The sequence below is a fragment of the Globicephala melas genome, chromosome 1 (genome assembly GCF_963455315.2).
Source record: "Globicephala melas chromosome 1, mGloMel1.2, whole genome shotgun sequence".
NCBI classification, from domain to species: domain Eukaryota; kingdom Metazoa; phylum Chordata; class Mammalia; order Artiodactyla; family Delphinidae; genus Globicephala; species Globicephala melas.
This window is the reverse complement of record NC_083314.1, coordinates 90,853,182-90,877,988: the sequence shown is the minus strand read 5'-3', so window position 1 is coordinate 90,877,988 and position 24,807 is coordinate 90,853,182. Positions and strand designations below refer to the sequence as shown.

The following is a 24,807-nucleotide window of genomic DNA, read 5'->3' as shown; positions in this document are numbered from 1 at the left end:
AACTTTGGAGACAGTAAAAAGATCAGTGGTTGCCAGTCTTGCACTCAAGACTTAGAAGTGGGAAACAAAGATTTGGGGAAATGAGGGCTAGGCAGAGGACCCATGATGAATCTATGATTCTCTATCTCCCCTGCTATTATGGTAGCAGGCTCAGTTGGAAGCTGGGACATTGTATTTATTGAGTTCCACCTCTTCCTGCCAGGCCCTCTACCAGGCTCTTGCCTGCACTTGCTCCCTCTCCTACTGGCACATGTTCTTAGTAAGTTAGAGCATAGGGTGTGGTGGGCATGTGTTTTTTGCTCTTTGCAACTCTAAAGAGCTGAGTTGACTTCTGAGTAGAAAAGCTGAGGTCAACATTGCACATTCAGATGCTGCCTGACTTCTTTTCTGGCTCCTACAAATTATGCGCCCCTAGTGCTGAGGTTAGGATTATCTCTTGCCTAAACTTTCTTCTGAAACATTCTTTTTTTGAGTTAAGCAAAGAGATTATGTTCACCATGCGTGGGTGTTACTCAGAACCTTGGATTGGAAACAGCACATACGAGACTATGCTGGGTATCTGAAAACATTCTCAGACCTTGCTTTATGAAGAGAGAATTGCCCTCTTCTTGCTCCTCTTGTAAACTAGGAAAATATTGTGTGATCATCTTAGGGTACTCCCAGTAAAAGTAAAACTTGTCAGCTTTCATTTATCCACAGGTGGCTCATTGGGAGCCAGGGTTAATGTCAGACTAGCTCTGCAGGAAATTGGATAGGAGAGCAGGCTTTTGTGTCATGGGAAAGTTTTTAATTTTAGCTCTGCCACTTTCTTGTAATGTGCTTTGGGAAAGTTACCTAAACTCACCAATTTTAGTCTTTCTCATCTGTAAAGGAGGACATGCCATGCCCATCTCACACTGTCCCTAAGTGAGAACATGCACTGCCTGTCTGGCCCATAGCAAGTGCTCAGTAAATGGTAGCTCTTGTAACTCTTCTTCTAGGTTCCACCTTCTGTACCAAATCCCAGCCAAAACTATTATGTAGTCAAATTTCATTTTGACATTACAAAGTAATAAATAGTCAGAATGTTTAAGGCCCAGAGAGAATGTATGGATTACACAACATCTTCTTCACAAGAAGTGATCTCCTAAGGGATTAAGTGGACTTTCCCCAGGTAACACAGACTAGAATCCAGAAATTCTATATCTGAGTCCTGTCCTCTCTCCCCTATACCACACCACCTACCAACTCAGTAGGCTTTCTCCTTGCCTAGGGACACATAAGGAACATTTCTGTATATGCCGGCATCACTGGTTATACTTGGCTAGGAGAGAGTGTAGTGTATCACAGCACATGCCAGAGCCATGGAACTCCCCCTCCAGCCCCAAGTCTTACATTCCATCTCCTACAAGCCTGCAGCTCCACTCAGGTAACAAAGCCTCAGAATGTTTGTGGCCAGCACAATTGCCATCAACTGGGAGAAACTTCTCCACTACTCCTTCTGCAGGAAGCCACAGCTCTCAACCTCTCAAATGGGGAAGGGGACATGTTGCGGGTAGAACTGCCTTCCTATTTCCACTGAGACATGGCAATGAAACATGAAGCCTGGGGAGTCTCTTCCAAGTTAGTGAGGGCTGCAGGAATGGAGCAGCCACAGCCCTGCTCCCACAACTGAAAATAAGCCCCAATACTGCCAAAGAACCCAGGAGTCTCATCTCACCCAAACCAGTGGTTTTCTGACCTTAGAGCTGGGCAAAGGTGCTTGAGAAGCCACCAAAGGTGAGGAAGAGGTTGAGCAGTCTCTAAGCCCCATTCCTGCACTCACTAAGCAATTCTGTTTTGATGTATCTTATTTATTCCATTTAAAACTTCATTTGAATAAAGACTTTTGCTGCTAAATATGTGTACACACACACACACACACACACACACACACTTTTTTTTTTTTATTAGACCTTTCCTTCCATTATAGCTTCCCTTATTTTCCCTGCTGGAAAAACATACAAAAACATGAAGGTCATGTTTGGATTAGTTTACGTCCCATAAAGTCAAGGACAGTTGGTGTACCCTGACTAAGAGGACAAGACAGAGAAAGTATTTAGAGAAGACCACAGCTTCTAGGATGATGATTTCTGCAGGAAATTTTGTATGTCAATTACCTGCACTGTATTTTTTAAGCCTCTGAATCTCTGTAACTGACTTCTACCAGGTTGAAGCAACACTTGTCAGTGACTTTCCCAGGTTTATCAGGGATGCCTGTCCTTGGGGGACACTGGACACCTCCAGGTAGCATGACCACACCCTGACATATTTGTGCCTTTAGGCTCAGAAGTGGGTTAGTCTGCAAAAGAAACCTTTTGTCACTCACAGACTTAGATTCCTTCTGAGGAGAAGTGAAGGGAAGGTTACACGATGACCTGTAAATTTCTGATTCTTGTCCCAGGGCTGTGCAGGCCTTTACTGGTAGATGAGAGGGATATAGATGTACAACCAACTAGATGGAGTCAGAAGAAAAGGTCATAGCCACTCCTGCCATCATAGGGAGTAGCTGTGTTTCCACAGAGACCTGCCACCCTGCTCTCTCTGATCTCAGGCAGGAGGGCAAGAAAACCCATATACAATCTTGGTGGTTTCTCACTGGTCCACACCTGCTCAAGCTCAAAGAATTTGGGACCTTAGTAAGAGAGAGTCACAACTTTCAGGCAGAAATCAAGAGTCTTCAGCACAAGGGGTCCACTCCTTGTGCATGCTCCTGGGGTCTGACCACACCCCTAACCACTGAAAGAGTAGAAGGTTGTGGTATCTGCTTAGTTCTTTCTTAGCTGACCTGAGGCAAGTCTCTTCAGCACTTTAGGTTTTAGGCTCTGAATCTGAAAAATTGGGAAGATTGGCTAAGTGTTTTCCAAGGAATATGCTGAGGATAACAAGTAACATTCATATCATACTTTAAATTTTATAAAGCTCTTTCACATAGTTTCTCATTTGGTCCTCATTTGGCTATAAAGTAGAAACGATCCCCACAGCACAGATGAAGAAACTAAGACTCAAAGATATTAAATGACTTCCTTAAAGTATCTCTCTGAATGCCTTTTGATTTCCAACCCTCTGTTATTTCCTTTACAGTGTACTCCTAGCTCTGACTTCCATAATTCAGTTCTTCTCTTCTGGGTGTGTGCTATAAACTGAAAGTGTTCCCCAAATTCATATGTTGAAACCTAATCCTCAATGTGATGGTATTAGTAGGTGGGGCCTTTGGGAAATAATTAGGTCATAAGGGTGGAGCACTCATGAATGGAATCAGTGCCCTTATAAAAGAGACCCCAGAGCTCTCCATCTCTCCTCTGTGCCTTGTGAGGACACAGCAAGAAAATGACCTTCTATCAACCAAGAAGCAAGCTCTCACCAGACACCAAACCTGCTGGCACCTTGATCTCAGACTTCCCAGTCTCCAGAACTACAAGAAATTAATTTCTGTTGTTTATAAGCTACCCAATCTATGGTATTTTTGTTATAGCAGACTGAACATACTAAGACAGTACTTTTTAATTTTTTTAAATTTATTTTTTATTGAGATAACATTGGTTTATAACACTATAAGTTTCAGCGTACAGCACTGTATTTGTACTTCTACAGCCCGTATCACTCCTAGGGCCTAAATCAGGTAGGCATAATATATCATAGACATTATGTTAAAAAGTGCCAGGCACTTCCCTGGTGGCACAGTGGTTAAAAATCTGCCTGCCAACACAGGGGACACGGGTTGGAGCCTTGGTCTGTGAAGATTCCATATGCCGTGGGGCAACTAAGCCCGTGGGTAACTGAGCCTGCACTCTAGAGCCCACGAGCCACAGCTACTGAGCCTGCATGCCACAACTACTGAAGCCCACGTGCCTAAAGCCCATGCTCTGCAACAAGAGAAGCCACCACAATGAGAAGCCTGTGCACCACAATGAAGAGTAACCCCCGCTCGCCACAACTAGAGAAAGCCCGCATGCAGCAACGAAGACTCAACGCAGCCAAAAAAAAAGTGCCAAACTTTTTGGCAGTATGGTATCTGGGACAATGATGCGAGTAGGGGGCTGCTTTGGATGCAGGTTTCCCAATCCCAATGTCACATTGGATTATGCCTTAAAAGCAAGGCAGTATCATTGTTGGTTATTATAGCTGGAATTAAAAAAAAATGCTCTCTACCCTCAGCTTGGAATTTTATCTGTATTCTTCTCATATTTCAATATTTTCCAATAATAAAAACAGACTCACTCATCTTAAAAAAAAAAAAAGAAGGCTTAAATGGGAACCCAGTGATTTCTCCATGTCTATGTGAGGTTTTGTCCATTCAGGAGGCATTTTGGCAGGTACTACTGCATGATAACGCAGCATCAATATTTTGTGTTCCCACTCCTTATCTGGCCAACTTCAGGTCTCCTAAACACCCAGATTCTGTTATCACCTACCATACTTGATCAATAACATGCACTGAGAAAACCAAACCATGGGTCTGACCTTCTGCTATATCCTTTTTCTAATTTAGTTTTTCTCATAGTTTTTGAGCTTTCTTCTGGATTATTCAAAAACATGGGCTGCCCTGACATTGTCTTATTCTCCATTTTTTTTCTTCTTCCTCCAAATGGATTGTAAATATCTAATGGTCAGAAACAACATTAAGTTCTCAATGAAATCTTGTAGGTTTGGGTGTGAGTGGGTATAGAGCTCTCTACCCTTCCCTGACTCCCAGGACACAGCTGCCTCTGGTTGTCAAGCACTTGGATCAGCAATTGGGATGAAGGAGAGGAGTACATTAAATAAATTTTCTCCATCAAAATGATCATTCATTTCTGCTATGAGGAACTCTTGTCTTGAGGTATTCTTCCTGATATTCCTAAAATCCTCTCTCTAATAACCACTTCTCTCTCCACAGATGTTCACTCTACTTATCTCTCTATCCTTCTCTTATTTTCTCCTCCCTTCCTAAATCTCCAGTTCTCCTAAGTTTCAGGCCTGAAGTTATTCAAACATTTATAGAGCACCTCTTATGTTCCAGACACAATTGTTCAACATACACAGAGCAACACAGAGGTTTACAGAGCTTTGAGTCTACAGGTGAGAGAATATTCCAAAGACAAGAGGGGAGGGAGGGAGGCAGAGTGAGAGAGAGAGAGAGAAAGAGAGAGAACTAGAGTGATTTGTTCAAGCAATTAAAAGGAATTCAATAACCAGTATGGCAGTACAGTGGGGGTGGGTGTGGGGAAGGACTGGCCAGCTGAGTGTGAGGAGTTAATAGGACCTGCTTAAAACCTATGGGAAGCCATTAAAGAGTTTGTTTGGTTTTTTTTAACATCTTTATTGGAGTATAATTGCTTTACAATGGTGTGTTAGTTTCTGCTTTACAACGAAGTGAATCAGTTATACATATACATATGTTCCCATATCTCTTCCCTCTTGCGTCTCCCTCCCTCCCACCCTCCCTATCCCACCCCTCTAGGTGGTCACAAAGCACGGAGCTGATCTCCCTGTGCCATGCGGCTGCTTCCCACCAGCTATCCTCCCTACATTTGGTAGTATATATATGTCCATGCCACTCTCTCACTTTGTCTCAGCTTACCCTTCCCCCTCCCCATATCCTCAAGTCCATGCTCTAGTAGGTCTGTGTCTTTATTCCCATCTTGCCCCTAGGTTCTTCATAGCATTTTTTTTTCTTACATTCCATACATATGTGTTAACATATGGTATTTGTTTTTCTCCTTCTGACTTACTTCACTCTGTAGGACAGACTCCAGGTCCATCCACCTCACTACAAATAACTCAATTTCATTTCTTTTTATGGCTGAATAATATTCCATTGTATATATGTGCCACATCTTCTTTATCCATTCATCTGTTGATGGACACTTAGGTTGCTTCCATGTCCTGGCTATTGTAAACAGAGCTGCAATGAACATTTTGGTACATGACTCTTTTTGAATTATGGTTTTCTCAGGGTATATGCCCAGTAGTGAGATTGCTGGGTCGTATGGTAGTTCTATTTGTAGTTTTTTAAGGAACCTCCATACAGTTCTCCATAGTGGCTGTATCAATTTACATTCCCACCAACAGTGCAAGAGTGTTCCCTTTTCTTCACACCCTCTCCAGCATTTATTGTTTGTAGATTTTTTGATGATGGCCATTCTGACCAGTGTGAGGTGATATCTCATTGTAGTTTTGATTTGCCTTTCTCTAATGATTAATGATGTTGAGCATTCTTTTTCTGTTTGTTTGTTTTTATGTTTTTTATTCTTTATTTTTAAAATATGGGTGAAAATATATATTTAGAATTAGTCATCTGGACTCAGTTTAGATGATTCCAATTTTGTTGGCAATATTCAAGGCACCATAGTCAGGAACCAGTGGAACCTATGCCTTCTTCTTTCTTTTAGGCCTGATGAGAGCGTTGACCTTGGCCACATCAGTGTCACAGAGCTTCTTCACAGCCTGTTTGATCTGGTGCTTGTTGACCTTGACATCCACAAGGAACACAAGTGTGTGTTATCTTCTATCTTCTTTATGGCTGACTCAGTGGTCAGGGTGACCTTGATGATGGTGTAATGGTGGAGCTTGTTTCTCCTGAGTGTGCTCATCTGAGGGTATTTGGGCAGCCTTTTTTTTTTTATTTATTTAATTTTACATCTTTATTGGAGTATAATTCCTTTACAATGGTGTGTTAGTTTCTGCTTTATAACAAAGTGAATCAGTTACACATATACATATGTTCCCATATCTCTTCCCTCTTGCATCTCCCTCCCTCCCACACTCCCTATCCCACCCCTCCAGGCTCACAAAGCACCGAGCTGATCACCCTGTGAAATGCAGTTGCTTCCCACTAGCTATCTACGTTACATTTGGTAGTGTATATATGTCCATGCCTCTCTCTCGCTTTGTCACAGCTTACCCATCCCCCTCTCCATATCCACAAGTCCATTCTCTAGTGAGTCTGTGTCTTTATTCCTGTCTTACCCCTATGTTGTTCATGACATTTTTTTTCTTAAATTCCATATATATGTGTTAGCATACAGTATTTGTCTTTCTCTTTCTGAATTACTTCACTTTGTATGACAGACTCTAGGTCTATCCACCTCATTACAAATAGCTCAATTCTATTGATTTGAGGCCTCTCCCTTTTTTTCTTGATGAGTCTTGCTAATGGTTTATCTATTTTGTTTATCTTTTCAAAGAACCAGCTTTTAGTTTCATTGATCTTTGCTATCATTTCCTTCATTTCTTTTTCATTTATTTCTGATCTGATTTTTATGATTTCTTTCCTTCTGCTAACTTTGGGGGTTTTTTGTTCTTCTTTCCCTAATTGTTTTAGGTGCAAGGTTAGGTTGTTTATTTATGTTTCCTGTTTCTTTTTTTTTTTAACATCTTTATTGGGGTATAATTGCTTTACAATGGTGTGTTAGTTTCTGCCCCATAACTGTTTCCTGTTTCTTAAGGTGGGCTTCTATTGCTATAAACTTCCCTCTTAGAACTGCTTTTGCTGCATCCCATAGGTTTTGGGTCGTCGTGTCTCCATTGTCATTTGTTTCTAGGTATTTTTTAATTTCCACTTTGATTTCTTCAGTGGTCACTTCGTTATTAAGTAGTGTATTGTTTAGCCTCCATGTTTTTGTATTTTTTACAGATCTTTTCCTGTAATTGATATCTAGTCTCATAGTGTTTTTGTCGGACAGATACTTGATACGATTTCAATTTTCTTAAATTTACCAAGGCTAGATTTGTGACCTAAGATATGATCTATCCTAGAGAGTGTTCCAAGAGCACTTGAGAAAAATATGTATTCTGTTGTTTTTGGATGGAATGTCCTATAAATATCAATTAAGTCCATCTTGTTTAATGTATCATTTAAAGCTTGTGTGTCCTTATTTATTTTCATTTTGGATGATCTGTCCATTGGTGAAAGTGGGGTGCTAAAATCTCCTTCTATGAATATGTTGCTGTCGATTTCCCCTTTTATGGCTGTTAGTATTTGCCTTATGTATTGAGGTACTCCTATGTTGGGTGCATAAATATTTACAATTGTTATATCTTCTTCTTGGATCGATCTCTTGGTCATTATGTAGTGTCCTTCTTTGTCTCTTGTAATAGTCTTTATTTTAAAGTCTATTTTGTCTGATATGAGAATTGCTACTCCAGCTTTCTTTTGATTTCCATTTGCATGGAATATCTTTTTCCATCCCCTCACTTTCAGTCTGTATGTGTCCCTAGGTCTGAAGTGGGTCTCTTGTAGACAGCCTATATGTGGGTCTTGTTTTTGTATCCATGCAGCCAGTCTGTGTTTTTTGGTGGGAGCATTTAATCCATTTACATTTAAGGTAATTATTGATATGTATGTTCCTATTCCCATTTACTTAATTGTTTTGGGTTTGTTATTGAAGGTCTTTTCCTTCTCTTGTGTTTCTTGCCTAGTGAAGTTCCTTTAGCATTTGTTGTAAAGCTGGTTTGGTGGTGCTGAACTCTCTCAGCTTTTGCTTGACTGTAAAGGTTTTAATTTCTCCATCAGATCTGAATGAGATCCTTGCTGTGTAGAATAATCTTGGTTGCAGGTTTTTCTCCTTCATCACTTTAAATATGTCCTGCCAATCCCTTCTGGCATGCAGAGTTTCTGCTGAAAGGTCATCTGTTAACCTTATGGGGATTCCCTTGTGTGTTATTTGTTGTTTTTCCCTTGCTGCTTTTAATGTGCTTTCTTTGTATTTAATTTTTGATAGTTTGATTAATATGTGTCTTGGCATGTTTCTCCTCAGATTTATCCTGTATGGGACTCTCTGTGCTTCCTGGACTTGATTAACTATTTCCTTTCCTATATTAGGGAAGTTTTCAACTATAATCTCTTCAAATATTTTCTCAGGCCCTTTCTTTTTCTCTTCTTTTCTGGGACCACTATAATTCGAATGTTGATGTGTTTAATGTTGTCCCAGAAGTCTCTGAGACTGTCCTCAGTTCTTTTCATTCTTTTCTCTTTATTCTGCTCTGCAGTAGTTATTTCCACTATTTTATCTTCCAGGTCACTTATCCGTTCTTCTGCCTCAGTTATTCTCCTATTGATCCCTTCTAGAGTATTTTTAATTTCATTTATTGTGTTGTTCATCATTGTTTGTTTCTTCTTTATTTCTTCTAGGCCCTTGCTAAATGTTTCTTGCATTTTCTCTATTCTATTTCCAATATTTTGGATCATCTTCACTATCATTATTCTGAATTATTTTTCAGGTAGACTGCCTATTTTCTCTTCATTTGTTAGGTCTGGTGGGTTTTTAACTTACTCCTTCATCAGCTGTGTGTTTTTCTGTCTTTTCATTTTGCTTAACTTACTGTGTTTGGGGTCTCCTTTTTTCAGGTTGCAGTTTCTTAGTTCCCTTTGTTTTTAGTGTCTGTCCCAATTGGCTAAGGTTGGTTCAGTTGGTTGTGTAGGTTTCCTGGTGGAGGGGACTAGTGCCTGTGTTCTCGTGGATGAGGCTGGATATTGTCCTTCTGGTGGGCCAGTCCACGTCTGGTGGTGTGTTTTCAGGTGTCTGTAGCCTTATTATGATTTTAGGCAGCCTCTCTGCTAATGGATGGGGCTGTGTTCCTGTCTTGCTAGTTGTTTGGCATAAGGTGTCCAGCACTGTAGCTTGCTGGTCATTGAGTGAAGCTGGGTCTTGGCATTGAGATGGAGATCTCTGGGAGATTTTAGCCATTTGATATTAAGTGGAGTTGGGAGGTTTCTTGTGGACTGATGTCCTGAAGTTGGCTCTCCCACCTCAGAGGCACAGCACTGACTTCTGGCTGGAGCACCAAGAGCCTTTCATCCACACAGTGTTCTTTAGGATTTCTTGGGTATATTTTTCTTTGCTTTCTTTCTTTCAGGTATTTTTTTTTCCTTACTTAGTTGCAGTGAAATCCAGGAATGAAGCAATAGGCAGGTGAATTGTCTCCAATTCAAAGCCAGGCGTTTGTCAAGCTCTTGCTAGTTCTTGTTTTCCTTGTTTCTCTGGAGGGAGAACCAGGAGGTGGTTCCAGGCTCTGTCCCTACTGCTTCCCCATGCGGACCCATGCACACACATCCTCTTGCTGCCTCTGCTCTTGGAGGGGCAGCTTTCTAAGAGATGAAAAGTGCTTGCAGACACCAGAACTCCAGGCTAAGATCAGAGGAACAGGACAGATTGCTTACATTTCCCCTGAAATGGCTGCTAGTGTTGGAGGGTCTCCTGCAGAGGCCGGGAGTGGCTCTGTTTCACTGTGGGACAAGGACACTGGCAGCAGAAGTTCTGGGATGTACTCCTTGGTGTGAGCCCTCCCAGAGTCTGTCCCATTGAAGAGTTTTAAAGTGGGGAGTGACATGATTAAATATGCATTTTTAAAAGCGCTGTTCAGGACTGAGGCAGAAAACATCCAAGCTGATCTTGAAGGAGGCTGGTATCCAGTGACCCAGGAGAGAGATAAGGATTAGTGTAATGGCCCTGGAGTGATAAGAAGTAGCCTGATTTGAAAAACATTTAGGCAAAGGTATAATTTAAAACACTTTTTGGTTGATAACATTGACATAACTCTTTAGGCCCAAGATGGAGATGCTCCTGCCCCAGGTGCCATGTCAGCAAACTGAAATTTTTTATAACTTTTGTGTCCTTGTAAATGCTTTGCTTGACTGGTCAACACATCAACTCTAGGCTCTATACTTATTTCCTTGTTCCTTCTCACCCCAAGCAAGTTTGACTATGTGGCCCCAGTCAACCAGATATTTTTCTCTTTTTCTCTTCTTTGCTCTTTATTTTCTATTCTATAAAAGCTTCCTGCTTTCTGCCCCACTTTGCAGTTCTCTGAATGGAGACTGTCTACTTCAAGAAGTGTTAAATAAAATTTGCTCCTGTCACCAAAATTGTCTTCTTTAATCATTTTTTAGCAATAATATGTGGTAGTGTGGGAGAAAGAGTAGCCTAAAAGGAGGCTTTGAATCTGACTTGGGCAACTGAGAGTTTAGTCAATCTTTCCCTGAGATGGTAATGGGGGTGAGGGGGTTGAAATCAGGCTGATTGGGAGGAAGCTGAGTTTACTAAGCTGAATTTTGGATACTGTACTTGAGGTTCCTGTGTGGTGCTCAGGTGAGAGACCAGGTTGCACATAGAGATGTGAATCTTTGACACAGAGACATAGTAATCAAACTCATCAAGAAGTCTTTCCTCAATTACTCCACTTCAGCAGCCTCGGGTGAGGGGCAGTGATTTCTCAGAGTGATGCCAGCTGAAGAGAGGAAAGTTTATAACAGCATTTCCTGAAGTACAATTACACTGAAAAATTGTTCCCTGAGAAATACCACACACACACACACACACACACACACACACACATTGTTCTATGATCTAACAAGTTTGGGAAAAGCTACATATTTAGGGAATGTTAAGAGAATATTAAGGACTGACACAGCACAGTCTGCAATAAAGAACATTTTCTTCTTTGTTTAACTCAGCTTTCCCCATGAGCCAACACTGGCCAGAAGTTATTCCAGAATCTTAATGTCTCAGGGCAAAGGAAGATAGTAGAATTATTATTGGATGTTACTATTAATAAACTGAAGCTGAGAGGTTGAGAGTTTCTCAGTATCTCACAGCTAACAGAAATAAAGGTTAGACTGAAACCCAGATGTTGGGACTCTAAACCTGGGGCTCCCTCTACTAACCAAATCATTTCTACTAGTGCCCGCTGGATTGTGCCTTGGAGTTTGCTCCTGAAAGTACCCTTATATAAGGACAGTCCAGCTTTTGAGACATGGAAATCTGAAAATAGTGACCCAATCAAACTGGAGACTACAGATCTTCTGGAAGGTAGTTGGAGGGAGGGTGGAGAGAAGGTGGAATGGCTTAAGAGACATTCCTAAGTGTCAGTCCTAGAAAACTTCTTAAAATATTGATTCTTGGGTTCCACTCCAGTCTGTCTACCTGAATGGGACTGGAGAAGTATGGTGGGGTCAGGCCTACTTATCCTTGAACAGATCCACAGGTAATTCTGAGATGTCACCTTGATTGAGAAGCACTGCCCTTTTCTAGACAAAAAACAATGTCAAAATCTCCCCAGAACCCACCAGTTCTCACAGATTTCTACCTGAACCAACTTGGTCGTTGAGATTTTCCTGAGTTGCAGAGAAACTGGTTTAGACATTTGGGTGGGTTGTGGAGTAAGCTTCTAAAAAGCCTCAGGGGAAGGATTGTATCTTTGAGGCTAAAGAGGGCGGGCCCAGCCCCACTTCCTCTGTCTCCTCATCTGGGCTTCCTGTCATCACAGTGTGATCACATTTATTCCCCCTTCACTTCTCCTTTTACACAAATAGCCCCAACTTCCGTGTTACCAGCCTTGTCTCGGCGCCTCATTGATAATCACCAATTCTGCCTAAAGGACTGAGGAAAAGAGCCTGCAAAAGGTAAGATTGGTGATATTTTAACCTTGTTTGAGAGCAGAGACCTGAACCATATTATGTGGGCTAGGGTATCTTCTCAGAAGTCTCTATATACCTCTCTAGTAACTACAATTTCCTGAAACTTTTGCAAATATTTACTGCAGGTAGTAAAATTATGAACAAGATTCTAGTGACCCTCAAAAGGCAATCAGGCTGGAAGGAGTTTCAATTAACTGGATTCCCATTATCTGATATCACTTTGGGTCAGGGCATTTATGTGCTTAAATTGCTTCAGAACTTGAATTTGGGTCTGGTCATTTCTGTTGACCAGAGTCATCTGTACAAGATGAAGCTGGGGAGATTTCCTACATGTGCTGATCTTCAGAAGATTTGTCTTGTGATTTTAAAGTGAGCAGAGAACCAACAGTCATAGTTATTTTAAAAGGTAGCTGGGAGATGCAGATCTTCTTCATCTGAGAAATTTTCAAAAGTAAAGTTAGTGACTCCCACTGTGATTCCTCAGAGACACTAAACAGAAGGACTGATATAAATCACAATACCCAACTCAGAGTCAAGGACACAGGACATGCTCAGAACCTGTATTTCGAGAAGTAAAAGCTAGACACCACTAAGAGATGCTTAGATTTGTTGTTTTTAAAGGGCAGGAAGACCACTGTGATCCTCAGGTTTCCCCCAAATAAAAGTATCCTTAGTATTCAAAACAAGAATAGTGATAAATATAATATGACGTGCACCAACTTTGCATGACTTGCAAAACAAACTTGATATTGCAATGATTTCTAATTCAGGCCCCATAACTAATAACTGAGGTCTTACGGACTCAGAAAGTGATAGCTAAGCTTTGGTCCTGGCTTTCTGTAACCACTATAGTCACTGGGGGTAAGGTTACCACAGGGAACTCTAGATGAAAGCTTTCTCCTTCCAATATTTGCAAGGATCTTACTGGGAATGGAGAGGAAAGTCCCCTAGAACCACACTCACCCACCTAACAATGAGGCATGGGAATGGGGAAAAGGGCTGTAGATTCCCAAAACACCTCAGGGACTATTGCACTTTGAATTTAAAAAATAATCAGATGTTAAGTACCTCCTAGGGCCAGGCACTGTGCCTGGGAGGAAGGGGCAAAGTAGAAGGAAGATATTTGTCCAAAAAACAATCTTGCCCTTAAGGAACTCCCTTGGGAGATAAGAAATATCAGATATGTATGCAAGGGCTTTGGAAGAGAACTGAACAAAAGCAGAATCTTAGCTGCTGGCTAAACAAAGAAGTTTTGCTTTCTCAATCTCTACCAGAATCTGCACTATTTTGAAATTGTGGTTGAATTAGAGCAGAGGTTGAACTGAAACATGATTTCCTGTGATGTTTCCTGTGTAGGCCAGTTAGAGTATTTAACCTTTAAATGAAAGGATTGGACACCTTTATACCAGCAAGGAATGATTCAAAGCCCAGCCTTTTACATCTACTACTATCTAAGTGACCTTGCATTTGGTAATTGACAAGAGACACACGCTGGAAACCTCAAACTCTGTTGGTCTTTAGTTTCTTATGTCCTCAGGTTGCTTCTGACCGTGCAGAGGGCTTCAGACTAGGACCTGAGGTTTGTTTAAACTTCCTCACTCCTACTTTGCAACATGCCAGCAGCTAGGCATATGCTAAACACTGGAGACCCAAGGATAACTGATGTGGTTATCAATTTCAAAGCATTTGTAGAGTAACATGAAGGACAGACACAGCAATACAAAAATATGACACAATGTGAACTTTTCTATAATGGAGCAAGTGTGTGCACAAAATGTAGGAGTTCAGGAGTGTGCCAAAGACTCCCTGGGAGAGGTGACTGCTTGGGTTCATTTTCAGGGAAGGATGAGTTTGCTATGGAGACTGGGGGTAATGGCATTTCAGACAAGACACAGTATATGCAAACTCAAAGAAATGTGAACACACAGGCATGCTAGAAATGAGAGTAAGAAAATGAGATTGGACTATAACAAACCATGGTTGCAGGACCACAGGAAGTAGGAAATTTCTCCTACTTGGTTCTAGAACCCCAACACCTGAAAGTGGAAGGCAAGATCTCTAACCAGGAGGGTCCCAAGCCCAGCCCTGGATGGAGCTACGCCTGAAACCTCCACTTGACAGGCTTGATGGAATGTGGCTTGAAATGAGGGTGAGAGTCAGATTTCTTCTTCTTCAACCTAGGTTTTCCCCCTAGATTTAAGTGAAAGGTGGAGCTTTTTGCAAGGTTACAGACATTCTCTTTCCCTCAGCTTCTGTTTCCGGAAATGCTGTGTTGATTTAGTCATGGTGGTTTGGTTTATGTTCCTGAAATAGTCAGCCTACAGTACTTCCTGTACCGAGTGAGCATCCAATGTGTGCAGATCACCATGGGCCTAGAGACTGGACACTTGCCTTCAGGAACCTCCAGGACCCAGCTGCCACTGCAGGTGCAGAGCACTGAATGTCTAATGCAGAGACATTAGACAGCTCTGCAGAGTGGGTCTCCAGGGTGGCTGCTGGGACAGAGGAGGAGAGGATTGCAACTGGTGCTTGGGTGGTCAGTTTGGGAAGGCCGTCTGGAAGTAGGCCTTCTGAAAGAGGAAGATAACATTTTTCCAAAGCCAGTGGGTGAGCCCTCAGGCCATCCATCTCTGTGTTGGGATATAGAGGCAATTCCTCTATTCATTTCCCATTTCACAGTAGAGTTCCTACCCAAGCAGTAGCAACAATACATCCTAGCTATGGCCAAAAGTTGTTCAGCCACAAGGATACATTTCCACAAACATTTAAAATAAATGCACTATATTCCAAGTGTTAGAATGTTGACACTTAAAGGGAACTTAGAGATTATTTAAGCTTAAATAAATTGTCCAACTCATAGTGGGAGCCCTGTTTTGCTATTATAACATTCCAATCTGTATATTTTTCAGGTCAGATGACTTGTCCAAAGTCATAAAATTACTTAACTAGTTATCTAGAATGTTTCCTGAGTCTCTGTGAAATGTTCTTTTCTCCACACTACATTATACACCTTTTCTTATAGACTTCTTTTTAAATAGGCATCATTAAACTGTGTTATTTGTTCACATAAAGAAGTTTCCAGTGTTTTTTAACATAGGTAGACAGAAAATACACTTAACTATAAATCCAGATGATCTGAAATCAATATGCTAACAAATCAAGTATTTAATATCTATTTAATTTGTCAAACTTTTGTTTGACATTTTATATTTCAGGAGAACTAAAGAATAAAGGTGAGAAATGATTTTGATAACTCACATCTTTTAAAATTTATTCAAGTAAATTTGAACTCATGGCTTAATATTTACTCTATATTACAAACAAATAGAGGCCTTAAAGAATTATCCCATGGTTTATTCTTCTAAACATAGTTATTGTAGAATCACAGTATTTATACCATGAGGGACTTAAATCGTAATGATTTCAAGATAGGTATCCTTCAGATCATTTACTTATGTTCAACTGTTTTTTTTTTTTTTTTACTTTTTATTTTGACAAAAATTTGTACTTACAGAAAAGTTACAAAAACAATACCAAGAATTTCTGAACCCCCTTCATTCAGATTTCTCAAATATTAACGTTTTATCACATTTTATCCTTCTCCAGCTTTCTCATTTGAGAGTAATTGCTGACATGATATCTTTTCCCCTTAAGTGTTTTAGTGTGTATTTTCTACAAATGAAAACATCCTCCTATATATCCACTTTACAATATCAAAATCAAGATTTTAACACTGATACAATACTATTACCACTCTATAGATTTTATTCAGATTCCACCAATTGCCTACTAATATATTTTACAGCAAAGGGAAATCTCTGATCATACATTGTTTTACACCATCATCTCTCTAGTCTCCTATCTGGAACGGTTCCTGAGTCTTTCTTTGTGTTTCATGATGCTGATATTCTTGAAGAGTACAGGCAAGTATTTTCTAGACTGTCTCTCCATTTTGGTATTTCTGATGTTTCCTTGTGACTAGATTCAGGCTATTCCAACTTTTGTTAGGAATATCACAGAAACGGCTTTCATTATCCCACAGAGAGCCTTGTCCACCATGGGCATAGCTTGCCTGAACACACCATGGACAGGTCTCTAGGACAGGGACCCTCCACAGCAAAATTCTACATATTTTATGCTAAGGAAAGAGAACCACTAGTCCACTGACTCTGGAACAATGGTAACTGTTTTATGTAACTGTTCCTGATTTACAGAGAGCCCTTGTTATATAAGTCCCTGTCTCAGCTCAGCTGCTAAGAGCATCTATGATTTTTCTGTTGAGTGATGATCTTCCTAAGCTCCCAAATGGAGGAAAATGAGACCCCCAAGATAATCTGGATTTGTTTTTCCTCAATTTCTTCTCTTCTCTTTGCTTCTTGTTTCTTTCTGTCTTTTATAAATCACCAATTCCTCTCCCTTGAGGACAGCCTTGAAAGGAAATTTTCACCTGAACACAATTTCAGGGAAGAATAAGATGACAGACACATTCCTTTGACAAAGTGATGGAGAGGTGAGAGGAAACTAATACATGAGAGTTGATGGTTTGATTTGGTTTAATTTTAGTATCACCCTTTCCCCTGTAACTACTTATTACTCCATGAATAGACAGAAATGCAAAACCCACATCCTACCTCAGCCACTGCTCACAGGGGTTCAGACTGAAAGATGGAAGGAGTCCTCCTGGAGGCTCATCACGTTGCAGTGGGGGGAGTTGAGTTGGGAAGTGGGAGGTAAGAACTCAGAACCTGGGACAATGAAAGGAACGTAGGCTTGGGAGACTGAAAGACCTTGGCCTGTGCCCTGTCGTTGTTGATTATTAGCTGGGTGATCTTGTGCCAGTTACATAGGCTGTCTGAGTCTTGGACTTCCTGTTTGAAAAGTGGGGCTATTGACACCTAAGTTATGAGGTTGATATGAGGATTATAAATAAAATTTATTTACGAAGAGCTTGGCATTTTGCAGAGTTCAGTGAACTATATCATTTATCAAAATTAATTTGTCAAGACAGCCATAATTTGGGAACCCTCATGGAGAACAGATTTCCTTTCCTATTTAGAAAAAAACTTATGTTAATAATGGCCCCAATATTGTTCAGTGATGAATTAAAGACCTCCACAGACTCTGTGTAGGAATAAATGGGAAGCCAATACTTACCTTGCTGGATGTAAGAACATTACATGTTCTTCTATGTAAATTACCAAATAGATCTGTATATCAAGAAATGTCTGGAAAGATGTTCACCAAAAATGTTAATGGTGGTTATCTCTGGGATGTGGAGTTTCAGAAGATTTTATGTTTTCTTCTTTGTACTCTCTTTATGGTTTAAATTTTTTCACAAGAACACACAAAACTTTTTTAAAAAGATATTTACAAAAACTGAAACAAGCAAAGGATTACTAAAAAGGTGTTCTGGCACCCAATGTATTTTATTCCTGAAAATCTAGCAGAAATTTCAGAGTCACCCTTAAGAATTGACTGTTAGGGAAGCTCTGAACTTGATCTTTTCCTCAGTTTTCACTGAACCAGGCACTCTGATACTGAATCATCCAGGAAATATTATCTCATTTAACTCTCAGAACAACCTATGAGGTATGTATTAATGTATCACCATTTTAAAGATGAGGAAATTGGAAAAGTTAGAGAGATTAAGGAAATTGCCTAGGGCCATACTTCTGGTATGTACCACTGCTAGAATTCAAAACTAAACTTGCCCGCATCCGTTACTAGTGTTTGTCAAACTGTGTTCCATGGAACACTATGTTCTCTGAGCTGTTAATAAGTAACCTGTAATATATGAATAGGTTTGTAGTTATATAAGTAGACTTTTCTCTTAGACACCCACAATGTACATTAGTACATATCAGTTTTCACAGAAGTCACTCATTAAAAAAACTGTTCATTATTTTATGTTTTATTTTTATTTAATCTCACTTCCAAAATTATTGACCATGGATCTCTCTCATTCCCTATGGTTTTGTTTGGTTTTGTTTGTTTGTTTGAGGAATATTTATTAACATCTCATAAATCTAATAGTCCGTGTAACACCAAAGCTGTCTTGCTGTGGCTCCAAATCTAAAATTGGATCAGATAAGGCTGGAGAGCAAGAATTGATAGTTTCTTGAAACTTCTGTCCAACTTTAGCCACTTCTAAGCTTGATTACCTTCAACACTGTATTAGATGACCTGCAAGTATGGGTTAAAGAAAAGAAAGAGATTGAACTAGAAATCCATGAGACAGCTTATCAGCCTGAGCTCTTTGCTTGGAGGAAAATTAGTAAAGGGTGAACTTCCTCCCTGGCCTCCACGTTGGGTGTGGGAGGTGCTGCAATTAACTGCAGTTCAGTCACGGAGGTTTCCTGGAAACTGACGTCAGGGGCTTTCTTCACAGGGCCACATTAGTCACAGATTTTGACTGCAGAGGGGTGTCAGTTTTTCCAGTGGGGTTGGAAGGGGTGGAAACTCAATAACTGACCAGCTACAGTGAAGAAAGGAAAGGGGAATTCTCTCTTGATTTATGTAAAAACTGGGTTCATTGTTGCATATGGTAAAAGTAGTAATGATCTTCACAAAATGGGCGGCTTTTCTCCTTCCGTTTGGTGCAAGTCTAAGTGGAAAATCAGGAAGGAGAAAGAGGTTCTTTTTCCTGTCTGTGAAGGAAAGAATCAGTGGGGCTATCCGCAGGTTTGTGGGCACCTCATTAGTTGGTGCTCTGTGGACAATTAGATTACAGGGTCCTGAAGCAGCTGTCACAGGATCTGAAGATATTGGACATGAGATGACTCTAGGAGGCATCTGGCCCAGTCTTCTTCTGGGTCGGTTATTTTCAATGTCTAAAAGATTAGATTAATGGCACAATAAATCTCAAGCCCGAAGCTCCTCACTTTGCAGTGTCATGTTCATTCCACTACACAAGATAATTTAGAGTTAATGAACAAAGTTCCAGTCATTTGTTCATTCAACCATCTTACTTTTTTAGTGTAATTAGGTACTGTGTTAGGCCTCGAGGATTCAAAGATGAATCCCTCAAGAAGCTGACAGTCTAGTGAGCCTAGACTCAGGATGATTAGTAGCTAACCTAATTAAGGGGTCACAGGGAAAGAAAGGGGCAAATTCCAGCAAAGGACCTCTGAGCAAAGGTAAGGAAGGAAGAATGGAGAAAAGTATTCAATGTTACTTGCTAGATTTTAAAGTATAAGACCAAGAACGTTGCTATGAATTTGGAGAGATGGACAGGAGGAAATTAGGAAGGACCTTTTAACATATGTACACATGCATAAAACCTAACTACAAACACTGTAAATTAACAATACAATAAATAAATAAATAAATAAAGTTGTAAATTTTCCTCTAAAAAAAAAAAACTGAAGAGGAACAGTCAGCTCTACCCACCACCAGTACCTCCCATCAGGAAACCTACACAAGCCTCTTAGATAGACTCATCTACCAGAGGGAAGACACAGAAGGAAGAATAACTACAATCCTGCAGCCTGTGAAACAAAAACCACATTCAGAGAAAGACAGACAAGATGAAAAGGCAGAGGCCTATATACCAGATGAAGGAACAAGACAAAACCCCAGAAAAACAACCAAATGAAGCAGAGATAGGCAACCTTCCAGAAAAAGAATTCAGAATAATGATAGGTAAGATGATCCAGGACCTTGGAAAAAGAACGGAGGCAAAGATCGAGAAGCTGCAAGAAATGTTTAACAAAGACATAGAAGAATTAAAGAACAAACAAACAAAGATGAATAATAAAATAACTGAAATGAAAACTACACTAGAAGGAATCAATAGCAGAATAACTGAGGCAGAAGAATGGATAAGTGACCTGGAAGACAGAATGGTGGAATTCACTGCTGAGAAACAGAATAAAGAAAAAAGAATGAAAAGAAATGAAGACAGCATAAGAGACCTCTGGGACAGCATTAAATGCAACAACATTTGCATTATAGGGGCCCCAGAAGGAGAAGAGAGAGAGAAATGATCAGAGGAAACATTTGCAGAGATTATAGTCGTAAACTTCCCTAACATAGGAAAGGAAATAGCCACCCAAGTCCAGGAAGCGCAGCAAGTCCAATACAGGATAAACCCAAGGAGAAACATGCTGACACACATAGTAATCAACTTGGCAAAAATTAAAAACAAAGAAAAATGATTGAAAGCAGCAAGAGATAAATGACAAATAACATACAAGAGAACTCCCATAAGGTTAACAGCTTATTTCTCAGCAGAAACTCTACAAGCCAGAAGGGAGTGACATGATATACTTAAAGTGATGAAAAGGGAAAAACCTACAACCAAGATTACTCTACCTGGCAAGGATCTCATTCAGATTCGATGGAGAAATCAAAAGCTTTACAGAAAAGCAACAGCTAAGAGAATTCAGCACCACCAAACCAGCTCTACAACAAATGCTAAAGGAACTTCTGTAAGTGGGAAACACAAGAGAAGAAAAGGACCTACAAAAACAAACCCAAAACAATTAAGCAAATAGTCATAGGAACATACATATCGATAATTACCTTAAACGTGAATGGATTAAATGTTCCAACCAAAAGACACAGACTTGCTGAATGGATACAAAAACAAGACCCATATATATGCTGTCTAAAAGAGACCCACTTCAAACCTAGGGACACATACAGACTGAAAGTGAGGGGATGGAAAAAGATATTCCATGCAAACGGAAATCAAAAGAGAACTGGAGTAGCAATACTCATATCAGATAAAATAGACTTTAAAATAATGAATGTTACAAGAGACAAGGAAGGACACTACATATTGATCAAGGGATCAATCCAAGAAGAAGATATAGCAATTATAAATATATATGCACCCAACATAGGAGCACCTCAATACATAAGACAACTGCTAACAACTGTTAGAGGAAATCGACAGTAACACAATAATAGTGGGGGACTTTAACACCTCACTTACACCAATGGACAGATCATCCAAAATGAAAATAAATAAGGAAACAGAAGCTTTAAATGACACAATAGACCGGATAGATTTAATTGATATTTATAGGACATTCCATCCAAAAACAGCAGATTACACTTTCTTCTCAAGTGTGCACGGAATATTCTCCAGGATAGATCACATCTTGGGTCACAAATCCAGCCTCAGTAAATTTAAGAAAATAGAAATCATATCAAGCGTCTTTTCTGACCACAATGCTATGAAATTGGAAATGAATTACAGGGGGAAAAAACATAAAAAACACAAACAAATGGATGCTAAAAACTCTGTTACTAAATAACCAGGATATCACTGAAGAAATCAAAGAGGAAGTCAAAAAATACCTAGAGACAAATGACAATGAAAACATAACAATCCAAAACTTATGGGATGCAGCAAAAGCAGTTCTAAGAGGGAAGTTTATAGCTGTACAAACCTAACTCAAGGAAAAAGAAAAATCTCAAACAAACAGTCCAACCTTACACCTAAAGGAACTAGAGAAAGAAGAAAAAACAAAACCCAAAGTTAGCAGAAAGAAAGAAATCATAAAGATCAAAGCAGAAATAAATGAAATAGAAACAAAGAAAACAATATCAAAGATCAATAAAACTAAAAGGTGGTTCTTTGAAAAGATAAACAAAATTGATAAACCATTAGCAAGACTCATCAAGAAAAAGAGGGAGAGGACTCAAATCAATAAAATCAGAAATGAAAAAGGAGAAGTTACAACAAACACTGGAGAAATACAAAGCATCCTAAGAGACTACTACGAGCAAATCTATGCCAATAAAATGGACAACCTGGAAGAAATGGACAAATTCTTAGAAAGTTATAACCTTCCAAGACTGAACCAGGAAGAAAGAGAAAATATGAACAGACCAATCACAAGTAATGAAATTGAAACTGTGATTAAAAATTTTCCAACAAACAAAAGTCCAGGACAAGATGGCTTCACAGGTGAATTCTATCAAACATATAGAGAAGAGCTAACACCCATCCTTCTCAAACTCTTCCAAAAAATTGCAGAGGAAGGCACACTCCCAAACTCATTCTATGAGGCCACCATCACCCTGATACCAAAACCAGACAAAGATACTACAAAAAAAGAAATTTACAGACCAATATCAGTGATGAATATAGATGCAAAAATCCTCAACAAAATAATAGCAAGCAGAATCCAACAACACATTAAAAGGATGATACACCATGATCAAGTGGGATTTATCCCAGGGATGCAAGGATTCTTCAATATACACAAATCAATCAATGTGATACACCATATTAACAAATTGAAGAATAAAAATCATATGATCATCTCAATAGATGCATAAAAAGCTTTTGACAAAATTCAACACCCATTTATGATAAAAACTCTCCAGAAAGTGGGCATAGAGGGAACCTACCTTAACATAATAAAGGTCATATATGACAAACCCACAGCAAACACCATTTTGAATGGTGAAAAACTGAAAGCATTTCTTCTAAGATCAGGAAATAGACAAGGATGTCCACTCTCACCACTATTATTCAACATAGTTTTGGAAGTCCTAGCCATGGCAATCAGAGAAGAAAAGGAAATAAAAGGAATACAAATTGGAAAAGAAGAAGTAAAACTGTCACTGTTTGCAGATGACATGATACTATACATATAGAATCCTAAAGATGCCACCAGAAAACTACTAGAGGTAATCAATGAATTTGGTAAAGTTGCAGGATACAAAATTAATGCACAGAAGTCTCTTGCATTCCTATACACGAATGCTGACAAATCTAAAAGGGAAATCAAGGAACACTTCCATTTACCATTGTGACAAAAAGAATAAAATATCTAGGAATAAACCTTCCTAGGGAGAAAAAAGACCTGTATGCAGAAAACTATAAGACATTGATGAAAGAAATTAAAGATGATACCAACAGATGGAGAGATATACCATGTTCTTGGATTGGAAGACTCAATATTGTGAAAATGACTATACTACCCAAAGCAATCTACAGATTCAGTGCAATCCCTATCAAATTACCAATGGCATTTTTTATGGAACTAGAACAAAAAATCTTAAAATGTGTATGGAGACACAAAAGACTCTGAATAGCCAAAGCAGTCTTGAGGGAAAAAAACAGAGCTGGAGGAATCAGACTCCCTGACTTCAGACTATACTACAAAGCTACAGTAATCAATACAATATGGTACTGGCACAAAAACAGAAATATAGATCAATGGAACAAGATAGAAAGCCTAGATTTAAACCCATGCACCTATGGTCAACTAATCTATGACAAAGGAAAAGATAGACAATGGAGAAAAAACAGTCTCTTCAACAAGAGGTGCTGGGAAAACTGGGCAGCTACATGTAAAAGAATGAAGTTAGAACACTCCCTAACACCATACACAAAATTAAACTCAAAATGGATTAGAAACCTAAATGTAAGACTGGACACTATAAAACCCTTAGAGAAAAACATAGGAAGAACACTCTGACATAAATCACAGCAAGATCTTTTTTGATCCACCTCTTACAGTAATGGAAATAAAAACAAAACTAAACAAATGGGACCTAATGAAACTTAAAAGCTTTTGCACAGCAAAGGAAACCACAAACAAGATGAGAAGACAACCGTCAGAATGGGAGAAAATATTTGCAAATGAATCAATGGACAAAGGATTAATTTCCAAAATATATAACCAGCTCATGCAGCTCAATATTAAAAAAACAAACAACCCAATCCAAAAATGGGCAGAAGAACTAAATAGACATTTCTCCAAAGAGGACATACAGATGGCCAAGAAGCACATGAAAATCTGCTCAACATCACTAATTATTAGAGAAATGTAAATCAAAACTACAATGAGGTATCACCTCACACCAGTTAGAATTGGCTTCATAAGAAAATCTACAACCAACAAATGGTGGAGAGGGTGTGGAGAAAAGGGAACCCTCATGCACTGTTGGTGGGAATGTGAATTGATACAGCCACTATGGAGAACAGTATGGAGGTTCCTTAAACAACTAAAAATAGAATTACCATATGATCCAGCAATCCCATTACTGGGCATATACCCAGAGAAAACCACAATTCAAAAAGACGCATGCAACCCAATGTTCACTGCAGCACTATTTACAATAGCCAGGTCATGGAAGCAACCTAAATGCCCATCGACAGACTAATGGGTAAAGACATGTGGTACATATATCCAATGGAATATTACTCAGCCATAAAAGTGAACAAAATTGGGTCATTTGTTGAGACATGGATGGATCTAGAGACTGTCATACAGAGTGAAGTAAGTCAGAAAGAGAAAAACAAATATTGTATATTAATGCATATATGTGGAACCTAGAAAAAATGGTACAGATGAACCAGTTTTCAGGGCAGAAATTGAGACACAGATATAGAGAACAAACAGATGGACACCAAGGGGGAAAGC

At 39.4% G+C, this 24,807-nt stretch overlaps 1 protein-coding gene across 2 annotated transcripts in view; it reads left to right on the top strand.

Annotated features, from left to right (window-relative positions):
- The first annotated feature begins 12,299 nt into the window (after window positions 1-12,299).
- Window positions 12,300-24,807, top strand: part of CD53 (CD53 molecule) — a 35,083-nt gene continuing 22,575 nt past the window's right edge. Inside the window, exon 1 of one of the 2 annotated variants that reach the window (XM_030868987.2) lies at window positions 12,300-12,403. The gene's annotated coding sequence lies outside the window, so the exon portion shown is untranslated. The remainder of the gene's footprint in view (window positions 12,404-24,807) is intronic. The other variant, XM_060287266.1, reaches the window with a different exon arrangement.